The sequence below is a fragment of the Chlorocebus sabaeus genome, chromosome 25 (genome assembly GCF_047675955.1).
Source record: "Chlorocebus sabaeus isolate Y175 chromosome 25, mChlSab1.0.hap1, whole genome shotgun sequence".
Classification (NCBI taxonomy): Eukaryota; Metazoa; Chordata; class Mammalia; order Primates; family Cercopithecidae; genus Chlorocebus; species Chlorocebus sabaeus.
Window position 1 is genome coordinate 73,905,658 of NC_132928.1, and position 14,094 is coordinate 73,919,751.

At 43.6% G+C, this 14,094-nt stretch overlaps 1 pseudogene; it reads left to right on the forward strand.

Moving 5' to 3' along the window:
* Nucleotides 1-426: 426 nt before the first annotated feature.
* On the forward strand, nt 427-526 carry LOC119619796 (U6 spliceosomal RNA; annotated as a pseudogene).
* Nucleotides 527-14,094: the final 13,568 nt, after the last annotated feature.

The window sequence follows — 14,094 nt, forward strand, 5'->3', positions numbered from 1 at the left end:
AGGTCATGAGGGGCAGGACCCTCGTGATGAGATTAGTGTCCCCATAAACAGAGGAAGAGATGTCAGAGCTTTCTCTCTGTCTCCAACACGTGAGGACATAATGAGAAGACAGCCGACTGGGTGCGTTGGCTCTTGCCTGTAATCCCAGCACTTTGGGAGGCCAAGGCAGGTGGATCACTTGGGTTGTGAGTTTGAGACCAGCCTAGCCAACATGGTGAAACCCCATCTGTACTAAAAAAAACAAAAATTAGCCAAGTGTGGTGGTGCACATCTGTAATCCCAGCTACTCAGGAGGCTGAGGCAAGAGAATCGCTTGAACCCAGGAGGTGGAAGCTGCAGTGAGCCAAAATTGCACCACTGCACTCCAGCCTGGGTGACAGAGCAAGACTCTATCTCAAAAAAAAAAAAAAGAAAGAAAAAAAAAATGCTCGCTTCAGCATATACTGAAATTGGAAAGATACAGAGAAGATTAGCACGACCCTTGTGCAAGGATGACACACAAATTTCTGAAGCATTCTATATTTTTAAAGTGTTCTACTATAAAGACACATGCACATGTATGTTTATTGTGGCACTGTTCACAAAAGCAAAGACTTGGAACCAATCCATATGCCCATCAATGATAGACTGAATAAAGAAAATGTGGCACATATACACCATGGAATACTATGCAGCCATAAAAAAGAATGAGTTCATGTCCTTTGCAGGAACATGAATGAAGCTGGAAGCCATCTATTCTCAGCAAACTAACACAAGAACAGAAAACCAAACACCTCATATTCTCACTCATAAGTGGGAGTTGAACAATGAGAACACATGGACACAGGGAGGGGAACATCACACACTGGGACTTGTCAGGAGGTGGGGAGCTAGGGAAGGGATAGCATTAGGAGAAATACCTAATGTAGATGATAGGTTGATGGGTGCAGCAAACCACCATGGCATGTGTATACCTATGTAACAAACCTGCATGTTCTGCACATGTACTCCAGAACTTAAAGTGTAATAATGAAGGAGAAGGTGAAGAAGAAGGATGAAGAGGGAGGAGGAGGAGCAGGAGGAGGACAGCCATTTGCAATCTGTAAGCCAGGAAGGGGGCCCTTACCAGGATCTGAGTCAGCTGACACCTTGATCTTACACCTTCGACCTCTGAAATTTTGAGAAAGAAGTGTGTGCTGTTGAGGTCACCCAGTCTATGGCATTTTGGTATAGCAGCCTAAGCCTACTAATACGGTCCTAATAGTACTTTGTTCTATAGGAGAATGCTGTTATTCTCAAGAGACACATGCTGAAGTTCTTAGGGTAGAGTCATGATATCTGCAACTTGCTTTCAAATGCTTGGACCAATTATACGTAGATGATAGGTAGATAAATAGAGATAGAGATAGAGATAGAGCAAGCAAAGAAGCAACTGTTAATAACTGGTGAATCTAAGAAAAGGATATTTGAGTGTTTACTATTTTTCCAACTTTTTTCAGATATGAAATTTGTATTTTATTTATTTATTTTTTGAGACGGAGTCTCACTCTGTTGCCCAGGCTGGAGTGCACAAACTCGACTCATTGCAACCTCCATCTCCTGGGTTCAAGCGATTCTCCTGCCTCAGCCTCCCAAGTAGCTGGGACTACAGGCATATGCCACCACGCCCAGCTAATTTTTGTGTTTTTAGTAGAGACGGGGTTTCACCATGTTGGCCAGGATGGTCTCGATCTCTTGACCTCATGATCTGCCTGCTTTGGCCTCCCAAAGTGCTGGGATTACAGGCATGAGCCACCACACCCAGCCGACATTTTCTAAATAAGAAGTTGGAAAGTGTAGAGTAAAATGATCTGAGAGAAAAAGAATCCAAATAATGACATTTCATATTGTTTTATAGTTTACAGTGTATTTTCACATATATTAATGTGATCCTTTCAAATATCCATGGAGGTTGATACATCGTGTGTTTTATCCTTATTTTGCAGTCTTCAAAAAACATTTACTTAGTGCCTAACCATGTGCCAGGCATGGTACATACATCCTCTCTTTTCATTTCTACAAGAACTCCGGAAGGCAGATATCAGCTCTCCCATCCACGGAGGCTGTGGTGGGGTCCCGAAGCTAGCAGTCTGCAGAGCTGGCATCTGAATGCAACTTTGTCCCGACTCTGAGGCCTGAGCTCATCCCTCTGTTGGCATCCTGTTTGTGATTCCTGTTTTACAGTTGTAGGAATGGAAACTCAGAGAAGTTAACTAACCTATGCAGTGTCACACAGCTACTCAGGGGCAAAGCCAAAATTCAAGCCAGAACTTCAGTCTCCTATTCCAGAGCTCAGACCTCCTTCCAAAGCGCCTGTAATGAGCACTCTGGAAATAGGTTCAGGCTCTAACCTAGTGGCTCATGTGATAAGAAGTCTCAGCACACAAGGGCCCTCAGCACAGGAAATTACTCAAGTTGTTGGAGTGGAGCCAAGGAAAGGCCCAGAAGCTCAGAGCAGGCCTCACTCGGGAGACACTTTGTGAAAATAAAAGCAAGACTGCATTGACTCATTCATTTGATGCTCTGATTAAGAAGCATGAGTTGCCACTCCGTGTGATGGGGAGCTATAAACTCCAGCCCTGGAGGCATAATCTGGCACAGATTCCCTTGGATGGGCAAACGGTATTCAGGCAGGACTACCATTTCTGGGAGGGGGAGACCAGGGCAAGCAGGTCAGGACTTGAGGCTCATAACCATGCTGCACTGATTTGTTTAAAAGTAACTATTATTTGGTTTTCATTTAATTTTAAACCAAATTTAAATTTTTAAGTGAAAATTAAAATGTTCACTTAATTTGAGTTATTAAATTAAAAGATAGTCTGCTTTACTGAAAGTCTTAGGCTGGAGAACAACAAAGTCCTTTGTGAAAATACTTAAATAAGAAGAGAACAGCAATCATAACAGGAATCTAAGGGGACTGTGCGTCTTGCTTTGGCACAGCTCAGTGCAGTGGAGACTTCTGAAGTGGGCTCTATGGACAGAGTCCTTCAGGGACCACCACCTGCCCCCATGCCCAACATTGAGGAGGAAACTCCAGCAGGGATCCACCAGGTGGCTCTAAAGCTAAGAAGGTGACCTCCTGGGTGTCCATCTTGAAACACAGAGCACCGTTCGAACTGCCAGAGGGAGTGGACCAGCTGGCGCAGAGATCACAGAGCCCTGTGGTGATCAGCTGCCATCTGGATCTTCCCGGGTGCAAGCAAACTGCACAGCCCTGGAAGTTTCCTCAGGGCTCCAAGAGAGCATCTGCATGTTGGGAAGCCTGGGATGTGCTGCAAGACCTTTGCTGTGACCATGGCAAAGCCTATGCATGCTAGGAGTCACATTGAACTCTTTTCTATTAATAATAACTTATCTGAGATTCTGCAGCGACTGTCGCTCTAGAATCTGCATTCAGGAATGATCAGCATCAGTGCCGAGTACCCAGGAGTGGCACATAGATTTAGGCAGAGATGTGGGAGCAGCTATCAGTGAAGGATGATGTTGTGATTGATGGCTGGAACCCACAAGTAGACACCAAACTGCTAATAGGGTGGTCGTGGAGGTAGACGTCCAGGCAAGCAGCCAAGATCAGTCATTCAGAGTCCATGCGAGTCTGACTTGAGACAGTGAATTCTGTAGAACTCCATACTTGTTCTGAAGTGATTTTGTTAGGCAGTCAGCTCTACCAGAGGCCTTTGTCCAGACTATCTGAAAGGCACCCGATGCAAGGGCTGCAAACCTCAACAGCAGAAGACTTGTGCTGAAACCCCTTCCAAATGCATTCTCCAGACTGGCCAATTAATGTGTCGTCTTTGCTGTCCAGCTCGAATCTCCATCAGATTGTCTTTTTTAAACAATCCAAGTCTTTGCCATGCCAAGCACCAGGAAAAGCATGATTTGCACATTTGAGAGCTAATGAAAAGAGTCCATCCAAGTGTCCTAGTGAATCTGCAGCCCGGCTGGGCTCACTTTTCCCTGTGTGCCCCACATGCCCACTGAGCCCCTCAGTGGTTGCCCAGACCACTTCCCCAGACCCCAGGGCCGAAAGAACCTTGTGTGGCTTAATCTCAGAGCAGAGTCCTCTGAGCTGGAGATGCTTGATTGAGAGACTTCTGGAGGGGCCTCCCCCAGTCGACCCAAAGATGTAATGCTGGTGCCACATCTTGTGACTTGCGGTATCAAAGCCTGCTGCTGGTGAAAAGGAAACGATAGGGCTTCCACCCCTCAGAGGAGGTCAGTGGTCACTGTAATCAGAGGAGTGCTCTGTTCCATTTCAGTGACTCAATGGTCACATTATCCTTTAAAAATAAAAATAAAAAATTCACATGCTAGGCCTAATAATATTGCCTCTCTTCTCTTTCTCATTTTTCCTCTCTTCCCTCCCCCAGACTCTCCCTTACCCTTTTTTCTCTCTCTTTTTGTCGATGTACAATTGACGTACCATTAACCATTATAAAGTGCACAATAACTCAGTGGTGTTTAGTGCATTCGCAGTATCGTGCAATCACCACCTCTTTCTAGTTTCAAAACCTTTTCATCTCCCAGAATAACATCTGGTACGCATTAAGCAGTCACTCCCGTTTCCCCCTCCCCCAGTCCCTGACAACCACAAATCTGCTGTAGTTCTACCTCTGTAGATTCGCCTATTCTGGATATTTCACATAAAAGGAATGATGCAACATGTGTTCTTTTTGTGTCCGGTTACTTTCTCTTAGCACATTTTCCAGGTTCATCCAAGTCGTAGCATGTATAATACTTCATTCCTTTTTGTGGCTACGTGATATTCCACGGTGTGGGTTAATCACAACTTGCTTATCCATTCCTCTGTCGATGGTCGTTTCTTCCTTTTGACCGTTGTGAATAATGCTGCTATAAACATGAGTGCACAAGTTTCTGTGTAGATATGTGCTTTCATTTCTCTTGAGTGACAGAACTAGGAGTGGAAATGCTAGGCCGTATGTCTGGATGTTTCACATTTTGAGGAACTGCCAGACTGCTTTCCCTATTAGCTACACCACTTTACATTTCCACCAGCAATGTATTAAGGTCTCTCTCTCTCTCTTCATCTCTCTCTCTCTTTTCTCTAACAAAACTAAATCAACAAAACAATTTGTTCATCCTAGACTGCTGAGTGTGCCAAGGCATTTAAATGACCAGTTGTTTCACAGCAGTGATTCACAGAGCGGCCATGTTAAAAGGTAAGCCTAAGTCAAACAGGCCCCCAGTTGGTCTGCAGACTTATCCTGGAGGCCAGGAGCAAGACCATCCCTCCCTGCTGTAGAGAGAAAAGGCTGCACTGAAGGGGTTCTGCTCCAGAGCTGTTTCCCCTGGTCCGCTGCTCTTCTTCACACATGCTCTCAACCGCAGTGGGCAGGTCAGCTTGGCTGGACACCCACTGAGTAAAGAGGCCCCAACCCTCCAGATGATGGGAAAGTATATGGCAAAAGATGTCAGCGGTAGTTCAAGAAGCTTATTATAATGCAGAGAATTCCAAATCCACAAGCAAAGAGATGGCATTTTATGGCTGGAAAGGACCTGGAGAGCTCAAGACTCAAAATCAAGCATAGGGTTAAAGGTGAGGAAATGGAGGCCCCTCCCAGATCCAGCGACTTGAACCTGGCTCATCAGCAGCAGAGGAGGCCGGGTGAGAAATCAGCACAGCCCTGTTCCAGGCTTGTCCGATAAGACTCACGCCAGGAGCTTGTTCAAATGCAGATCCCTCAGGCCCTACCCAGACCAAGGGAACCTGAATCCCTGGGGAGGGGATCTGTGCTTTTAAAGTGTCTGTGATCAGATGAGTTTAGGAAACATGCTGAACTAAAGATAAGGCCTATTTAACAGCAACAAAGGTGCCTAATTCTTGATTTGAGTGCTGATATACCCTTCATGTGAGTGAAAATTTGAAGTCAGCATTCGGGAATAATCGTGTTTGTTTGGTATGTGGTTTCTGTTAGAATCTGCCTGAGGCTCTGATGATCTGGACAATCACAGTGTATGGTACACACACACACACACACACACACACACACACACTCATGGGGCGGGAGTGGGTGTTAGTGGATAGAGAGTTGCCCCACCTCTTTTAACCTAGATTGCAATAACTAACCTCACTGTTCTCTACCTTGCTTTTAAAAAAACATTTTTGTGCCTTGTCTAATCTGCTAACAGTTATCAAGAAAGAAGCCTTCACAGTGGGTATTTTTAAATCCCTGTTTCACGGATGAATAAACTGATTCTATGAGGTTCAGTGACTTGCTCCAATTCACAAAATGAGTTACTTGCTCTTATGAGTTTAATTGTATCCCCCCAAAGGTAAATTGAGGTCCCCCAGTACCTCAGAAAGTGCCCTTATCAAGAGATAGGGTCTTTACAGAGGTAATGAAGTTAAAATGTGGTCATTAGGGTGGCCCCCCCTCCAATATGTTTGGTGTCCTTATGAAGAGAGGAAATTTGGACACAGACACGAGCACAGGGAGAATTCCATGTAAAGATGAAGGCAGAAATCAGAGTGATGCCCTCCAGGTCATCAAGGAATGCCAAGGATGACCAGCAAACCACCAGAGGCCAGGAGGGGAGTGAAGAACAAATCCCTCACTCCCTCAGAAGGAGCCCACCCCGCCCACACCTTGATCTGGGACTTCTGGCCTCCAGAACTGTGAGACATCGTTCTGTAATTTTAGCCATCCAGTCGGTGGTTCTCTGTTAAGGTAGCTCTAGCAAACTCATAGACTGGCCAAACTGAGAGTCACACCCAGATCTGTTCCACGTCCATCGGAGACCAGTGCACTTTCCACAGCACCCCAACCATCTCAGGGAGCACCACGTGTAGCAGGTGATGGACACATGCGCAAGTGCCCACCCGGTAGTTCCATGATGGGTCTGTGCAGAATAAACAGAGTAAGCAGGGTAAGGGGGCCGGAGGATTTTAGAGGTGGGTTCCAGCAGATGCTGTCTGGATGTGCCCTTGTGCTTAAGCCACTTCCAGGGTTATGGTGTAGGATGTGGCACACAAGGAGGACCCTCGATCTGACTCCACACACTGCAGGAGCAGTCCCATGGACAGTGGGAAGAGTGGCCTCATGGAGGCAAACTTGCAGAGTCTTGGCTGCGTTCTCTATTGGACAGGTCACATGGTCTCCCGGGGCCTCGGTTATTTCGACTATGAAATTGACATAATAATACTTACCTACCTAGTGCAGGGTAATGCACCCGATGCCCATTTAAGGTACATTTATTAGTTTTGTATCTGGGAGGAGGTGGCTTGCGTTAGCCTTTCCAAATTCGGTCCAGTCTGTGGAGCTTTGGAAATATGAGGATTTCAGGCCCCTTTTCAGAGACTCATATTCTGCAGGTCTGAGTCGCTACCATAGGAAATACATTGAAAAATGCTCCCCACCCAATTCTATTGGGCTGCTGGGTTTGGCAACCACTAGGTTACTGCACACTGCTGTGGAAAACAAGAATGGCCAAGGGCTTGGGTTCAGATATGAGACAAGGCAGTTTGGAGATGCTGTCGTTGAACTCATATAGTACTGAGCTGAAAGTGACATCAGAGCACAGATGTCAGGTATGTGTTCATGTACAAGGCTAGTTCCTAATAATGAAATAAACACTCTCAGTAAGAGTGAAATGACCCTTGTGTACATACATGCACGTATCTGCACACACACACACAAATTCACATACACACATTCACCCATGCACATTAATACACATATGTGAACACACATATGCAAGCACGCACACACACACACACACACACACAAAGGTGTCCATTTAAAGGACTGTGCTACCAAGAAGTCTGAGAATTGGCATGAGCAGGTCTAGGAAGATCACAAGAGATAACCCAGGAGACAAGGGCGGTGCTGGAGGTGGCTGCAGTTCTGTCTCAGGGGGACTGTAACTGAGGTGGTACAGGCACAGCAACAGTCAAAATAAACCTCACTGTGCAGGAGCCCAGAAAAATTCAGAGCATGGGGCACGGGGGATGCTGACGGCAGGAGAGGCACGAAAGCAGAACCCCACAATAGAAGAAGCTTAGGAAGACTTGTCACCATTAAATGACATGGCAGGCTCGGTGGCTATCTGGGAGGGGTCATGGGGACAGAGAAGAGGATGGGACGAAGAGCCGTGAGCAGACCTGTCTGAATGGAAGCCAGGGCCGGACTGAAAGTGGGTGGACAGGGCGTCTGGGTGTTGGGTTATGTGATGGAGGTAGTTGATATGGGAGTCTGAGGCTGAGCTGGTTGTGCAGGGATGTGTGAAGGATGACCAGAAGAATCATTTGGATATTTTAACTGAAGAGGGAGGTGGTTTAATATCTGTAACAAACATGCTTAATTTCAGTATGTTTATTTTTTGCATCCGTTTACTTGCTGACTCAATAACTAGCATTCTACCACGTTTGTCAGGTAATGTGTAGGAACTATAGGGAAGCAGATGTTTGGCTCAGTGTACTTTTAACAAAAGCCCAAAATAACTCTCTGTATATGTAATCAGCTGACTAATCTCCTGGGGCTGAAGCCCATCTCTGTGAAGAGTCTGGAGATCGGAGCTGAGTTGGGCTTTGAATTTATTCTAAGTGGTGACAGGTGGGAAAAACCAAGACTAGCACCTGCAACCACTGAGGCGTTTGACCTTTTAGGGTCAAATTAGAGAAGCCAGGTTCAGACTTCAAATCTCAAGGGTCAAGGCAGGTTAAGTCAAATGAAGCTGGAAGCAGGTGGAAAAGCCCAGGGTTGGAAGTCAGCACCTGGAGCAGAGCAGGAAGTGAGGGCAGGGTGGGGTCTAGAGGTAGGTAATGACTGAACGTTTGTACAAACATCCTGTGTGTGGCTAATGGGTGAAGGTAGCTTTAAATGTGCTGGCAGCACCAGCTGCATAATTTGTGGGGCACAGTGCAAAATGAATATGCAGGGCCCCCTTGCTCAAGAATTATTAAGAATTTCAAGACAGCAACAGCAGATCATTAAACCAAGTGTGGGAGCCTTCTGAGTGCAAGTCCTGTGCAACTGTACAGGTCACTTGCCCAGGAGGCCAGCCCTCTGCGCTGGCCAGTGGGGAAGGAAGGCAGTGAGCTCCTGCTGTATGTATTGAAGCAGAAGCTGCTGACCATTGGGCAAAACAGCCCTGGAAATGCCCACTATGGCCAGTCCAATGCTAAGATTCTTTCATTTTATCAGCTGAAAACACCCTGGGATTTTGTAGATGGCATTACATGGTCCAGACCAAGCCGACCGAAAAGACAGAGCAAAGGACCCTCCAGGCTCATGTCTAACAACCCAGTTACGGAGACTGCCCTCGACCTCTGCATTAAATTCTGCAGCCAGCCCTAGTCGAAGACTATTGTTCTGCTGCAATTTAAACAGGACAGCAAGTACAGTAGCAACGAATAGCACAAACAGTCCAGGGTAGGGGAACAGGGGTACAGCTCACGGCATTCATTACTTTTCTAAGGTTTCCAATACATTCTTGGCACCAAAGTTCACAGGCCACTTATCTTTCTGGAAGGGTCTATTTTCTTTCTGTGACATACAACAATGTGGACAGGAGAAAACATGAAGAGTGACAACCCAGGAATTGGATTCAGGCTTTGATGTTGCAACACTTCTGCCTGGGAACAGATGGGGGGGAGATAGATTATTCAATTACACTCAAGAATCTAAACAATTTGCTATCCCTTTTCTTTCTGGAGAGATAGAAAAAGATGATCCAAAATGTTGAGGTTAGCAGCCCACAGGTATCAGTCTTTCAGCTACCTGCACATATATATACACATACATGTGTATGCCTCTGTATGTGTGAATCAATATATACATATATAGATATATATGTATATGTATGTGTATACAACACCGGTGAGAGTTGCCGTGGCTATGAAGACAACTTCAGTCAGTAAATATTTGTTTTGGAGAAAAGTAGTGCGTTAAAGACATGCTGTAATGATTTCTGAGAAGAATATAACTTAAATGAGGAAATTGATCCCCATATGTCTGCCCCAGACCAAGGGTCTAAGTCACCTAAATCAGCTCACTCCTCTCGCCTAGATTTGCCAAGTCATCAAATGCGTAAAGCATATTTCTCCCTCATGCACACAGGGAGAGGAATTGGGACGCTAGGTGGGAGACCACCAATCAAGCATGCTAAGAGTGTGACCTTTTAGCACCTCCCTGACGAGTTTAAATCGGTAGTTGAAAGCCTCTATTGGTGCAAACCCACCTAAAAGGAGGTTTTTCCATCAAGCTGTCATTAACGGAGCTACAACCCAAAATTTTATTTACAATCTAGTGGGATTTTGACTTCAAAGTAAGGATCAGGGCGTCTTTAAAGTTTTCTGGGCTGGGCGAGGTAGCTCATGCCTGTAATCCCAGCAGCATTTTGGGAGGTTGAGGAGGGTGGATCACCTGAGGTCAGGAGTTTGAGACCAGCCTGGCCAACATGGCGAAACCCTGTCTCTACTAAAAATGCAAAAAAAATTAGCCGGGCATGGTGGTGCATGCCCGTAATCCCAGCTACTCGAGAGGCTGAGGCACGAGAACCACTTGAACTCGGGAGGCAGAGGCTGCAGTGAGCCAAGAACGTGCCACTGTACTCCAGCCTGGGCAATAGAGTAAGACCTTGTCTCCAAAAAAAAAAAAAAAAAGAGTCTGTTTCTGCATGAGTCTGTCTGACAGTGAGTGCCCAGGTTAGATAAATCAGATACTGAGACAAGGACAACTGTAGAGTATGAAAGGGCTCTGTCAGGTTTTTGCCTTGTATTAAACAAAGGGTTATTTTATTATTGAAATGTTAATGATTTTTATAGATACAGCATCAGTAATATTTCAGGACATTTAATATTTTGTTTTTAAAACATATTTTTTATTTCAACAGTTTTGGGGTACAAGTGGTTTTGGATTACCTGGATGAATTGCATAGTGGTGAAGTCTGAGATTTTAGTGCACTTGTCTCCTGAGTAGTGTACATTGTACCCGATATGTAATTTTTAATCTTGCACTTCCCTCCCATCCTCCCCTTTCTGAGTCTCCAAAGTCCATTATACTGCCCTGTCTGCCTTTGCCTACCCATAGCTTAGTTCTCACTTATGCGTGAGAACATATGGTGTTTGGTTTTCTATTCCTGAGTTACTTCACTTAGAACAATGGCCTCCAGTTCCGTCCAAGTTCCTGAAAAAGACATTATTTTATTACTTTTTATGGCTGTATTATGGAGTAGTATTCCATGATGTATATATACCATATTTTCTTTATCCACACATTGGTCGATAGGCACTTAGGTTGGTTCCATATATTTGCAATTGTGAATTGTGCTGCAATAAACGTATGTGTGCAAGTGTCTTTTTCATAAAATGATTTATTTTCCTTTAGGTAGATACCGAGTAGTGGGATTGCTGGATAGAATGGTAGATCTACTTTTAGTTCTTTAAAAATCTCAGGCTGGGCGCGGTGGCTCATGCCTGTAATCCCAGCACTTTGGGAGGCCGAGGTGGGAGGACCACCTCAGGTCGGGAGTTGGAGACCAGCCTGACCAACATGGAGAAACCTCGTATCTACTAAAAGTACAAAATTAGCTGGGAGTGGTGGTGTGCACCTGTAATCCCAGCTACTCAGCAGGCTGAAGCAGGAGAATCGCTTGAGCCTGTGAGGCGGAGTTTGTGGTGAGCCCAGATTGTGCCATTGCACTCCAGCCTGGGCAACAAGAGCGAAACCCCGTCTCAAAAAAAAAAAAAGAAAAGAAAAGAAAAGAAAAGAAAAAGAAAAAAGGAAGAAGAAAAAAAGAAATCTTCATACTGCTTTCCATATAGGCAGTACTAATTTACATTCCTACCAGCAGTGTATGAGTGTTCCCTTTTCACCACATCCATGCCAACATCTATTGTTTTTTGACTTTTTAATAATGGCCATTCTTGCAGGAGTAAGGTGGTATGTCATTTTGGTTTTAATTTGCATTTCCCTGATGATTAGTAGAGTATTTTTTCATATGTTTGTTGGGCATTTGCATATCTTCTTTTGAGAAATGTCCCTTCATATAATTTGTCCACTTTTTGATGGGATTATTTGTTTTTTTCTTGCTGATTTCCTTGAGTTCCTTGTAGATTCTGGATATTAGTTTTTTGTTGGATGCATAGTTTGCAAATATTTTCTTCTGTTCTGTGGGCTGTCTGTTTACTCTGATTATTATTTATTTTGCTGTACAGAAGCTTTTTAGTTTAATTAGGTGCCATTTATTTATTTTTGTTTTTGTTGTGTTTGCTTTTAGAGTCTTACTCATAAACTCTTTGCCTAAGTCAATTCTCAGAAGAATTTTTCCTAGGTTATCTTCTAGAACTTTTATGGTTTCAGGTCTTAGAATTAAGTCTTTGATTCATCTTGAGTTGATTTTTGTATAAAGTGAGAGGAATCCAGTCTTCTTATTCTATAGATGGCTATCCAGTTTTCCCAGCACCATTTATTAAATAGGATGTCTTTTCCCCAGTTTGTGTTGTTGCTTGCTTTGTCAAAGATCAGTTGGCTGTAAGTATTTGGCTTTATTTCTGGGTTCTCTATGGTCTGTGTGTTGACTTTTATACCAGTACTATGCTGTTTTTGTAACTATGGCCTTGCAGTATAATTTAAAGTCCAGTAATCTTATGTCTCCAGATTTGTTCTTTTTGCTTAGGGTTGCTTTGGCTACTCACGCTCTTTTTTGGTTCCATATGAATTTTAGGATTGTTTTTTCTAATTCTAGGAGAAATAATGTTGGTATTTTGACAGGAATTACATTGAATCTATAGACTGCTTTGGGCAATATGGTCATTGGTATGACATTGATTCTTCCAGTCCATGAGCATGGGATGTGTTTCCATTTGTTCATGTCATCTGTGATTTCTTTCAGCAGTGTTGTGTTATTCTCCTTGTAGAGATCTTTCACCTCCTTGATTGAGTATATTCCTAGGGTTTTTTTTTTCTTTTTTGCAGCTGTTGCAAATGGAATTAAGTTCTTGATTTGATTCTCAGCTTGGTGATTTTTGTGTATAGCAGTGCTACTGATTTGTGTACATTAATTTTTGTAACCTGAGACTTTACTGAATTGGTTTATCAAATCTAGGAGTCTTTTGGAGGAGTCTTTAAGGTTCTCTAGGTATATGATCATATCAAAAGTGAACAGCGATAGTTTGACTTCCTCTTTTCCAATTTAGATGTCCTTTATTTCCTTCTCTTGCCAGGTTGCTCTGGCTAAGGCTTCCAGTGCCACGTTGAATAGAAGTGGTGAAAGTGGGCATCCTTATGTTGTTCCTGTTCTCAAGAAGAATGCTTTCAACTTTTCCCCATTCAGTATGATGTTGGCTGTGGGTTTGTCATATGTGGCTTTTATTATTTTGAGGTAAGTCCCTTCTGTGCCTAGTTTGATGAGGATTTTTTTTTTTTTTTTGTCATAAAGGATGTTGATTTCATCAAATGCTTTTTCTGCATCTATTAAGATAATCATATGGTTTTTGTTTTCAATTCTGTCTGTGTGATGTATTGCATTTGTTGACTTGCATATGTTAATCCATCCCTGCATCCACAGGATGAAACCCACTAGATCACTAGATCATAGTGGATTATCTTTTTGATGTGCTGTTGGATTTGGTTAGCTAGTATATTGTTGAAGATTTTTGCATCTACATTTATCAGCGATATTGGTCTGTAGTTTTCTGGGTTTTTTTTGTTTTTTTTTTCCTTATGTCTTTCCCTGGTTTTGGTATCAGAGTGATATTGGTTCATAAAATGAATTAAGAAGGATTCCTTAAAAAGAGAATAAAAGGTCAAAGTTACTAAAGTCCATTATCACGAGTCAGTACCATAGTTCACAGGTATACAAATGTCACAGTCAAAATCATGTCTACTCAAGGAGAAGTTGTCACTGGGAATACAACATGGTTAGCCTATAAAGCTAGTCTTACATTTGACATCAAATGAGAATTAAAAATAAACAACGAACGCATTTTTAAAAGAAATCCTCTGCACTGAAAGAGGGGATCTGAAGGGGTTAGCAAACTGTGGCCCATTGGCCAAATTTAGCTCCACACCTGTTTTAGTGTGGCCTATAAGCTGAGAATGGTTTTTACGTTTT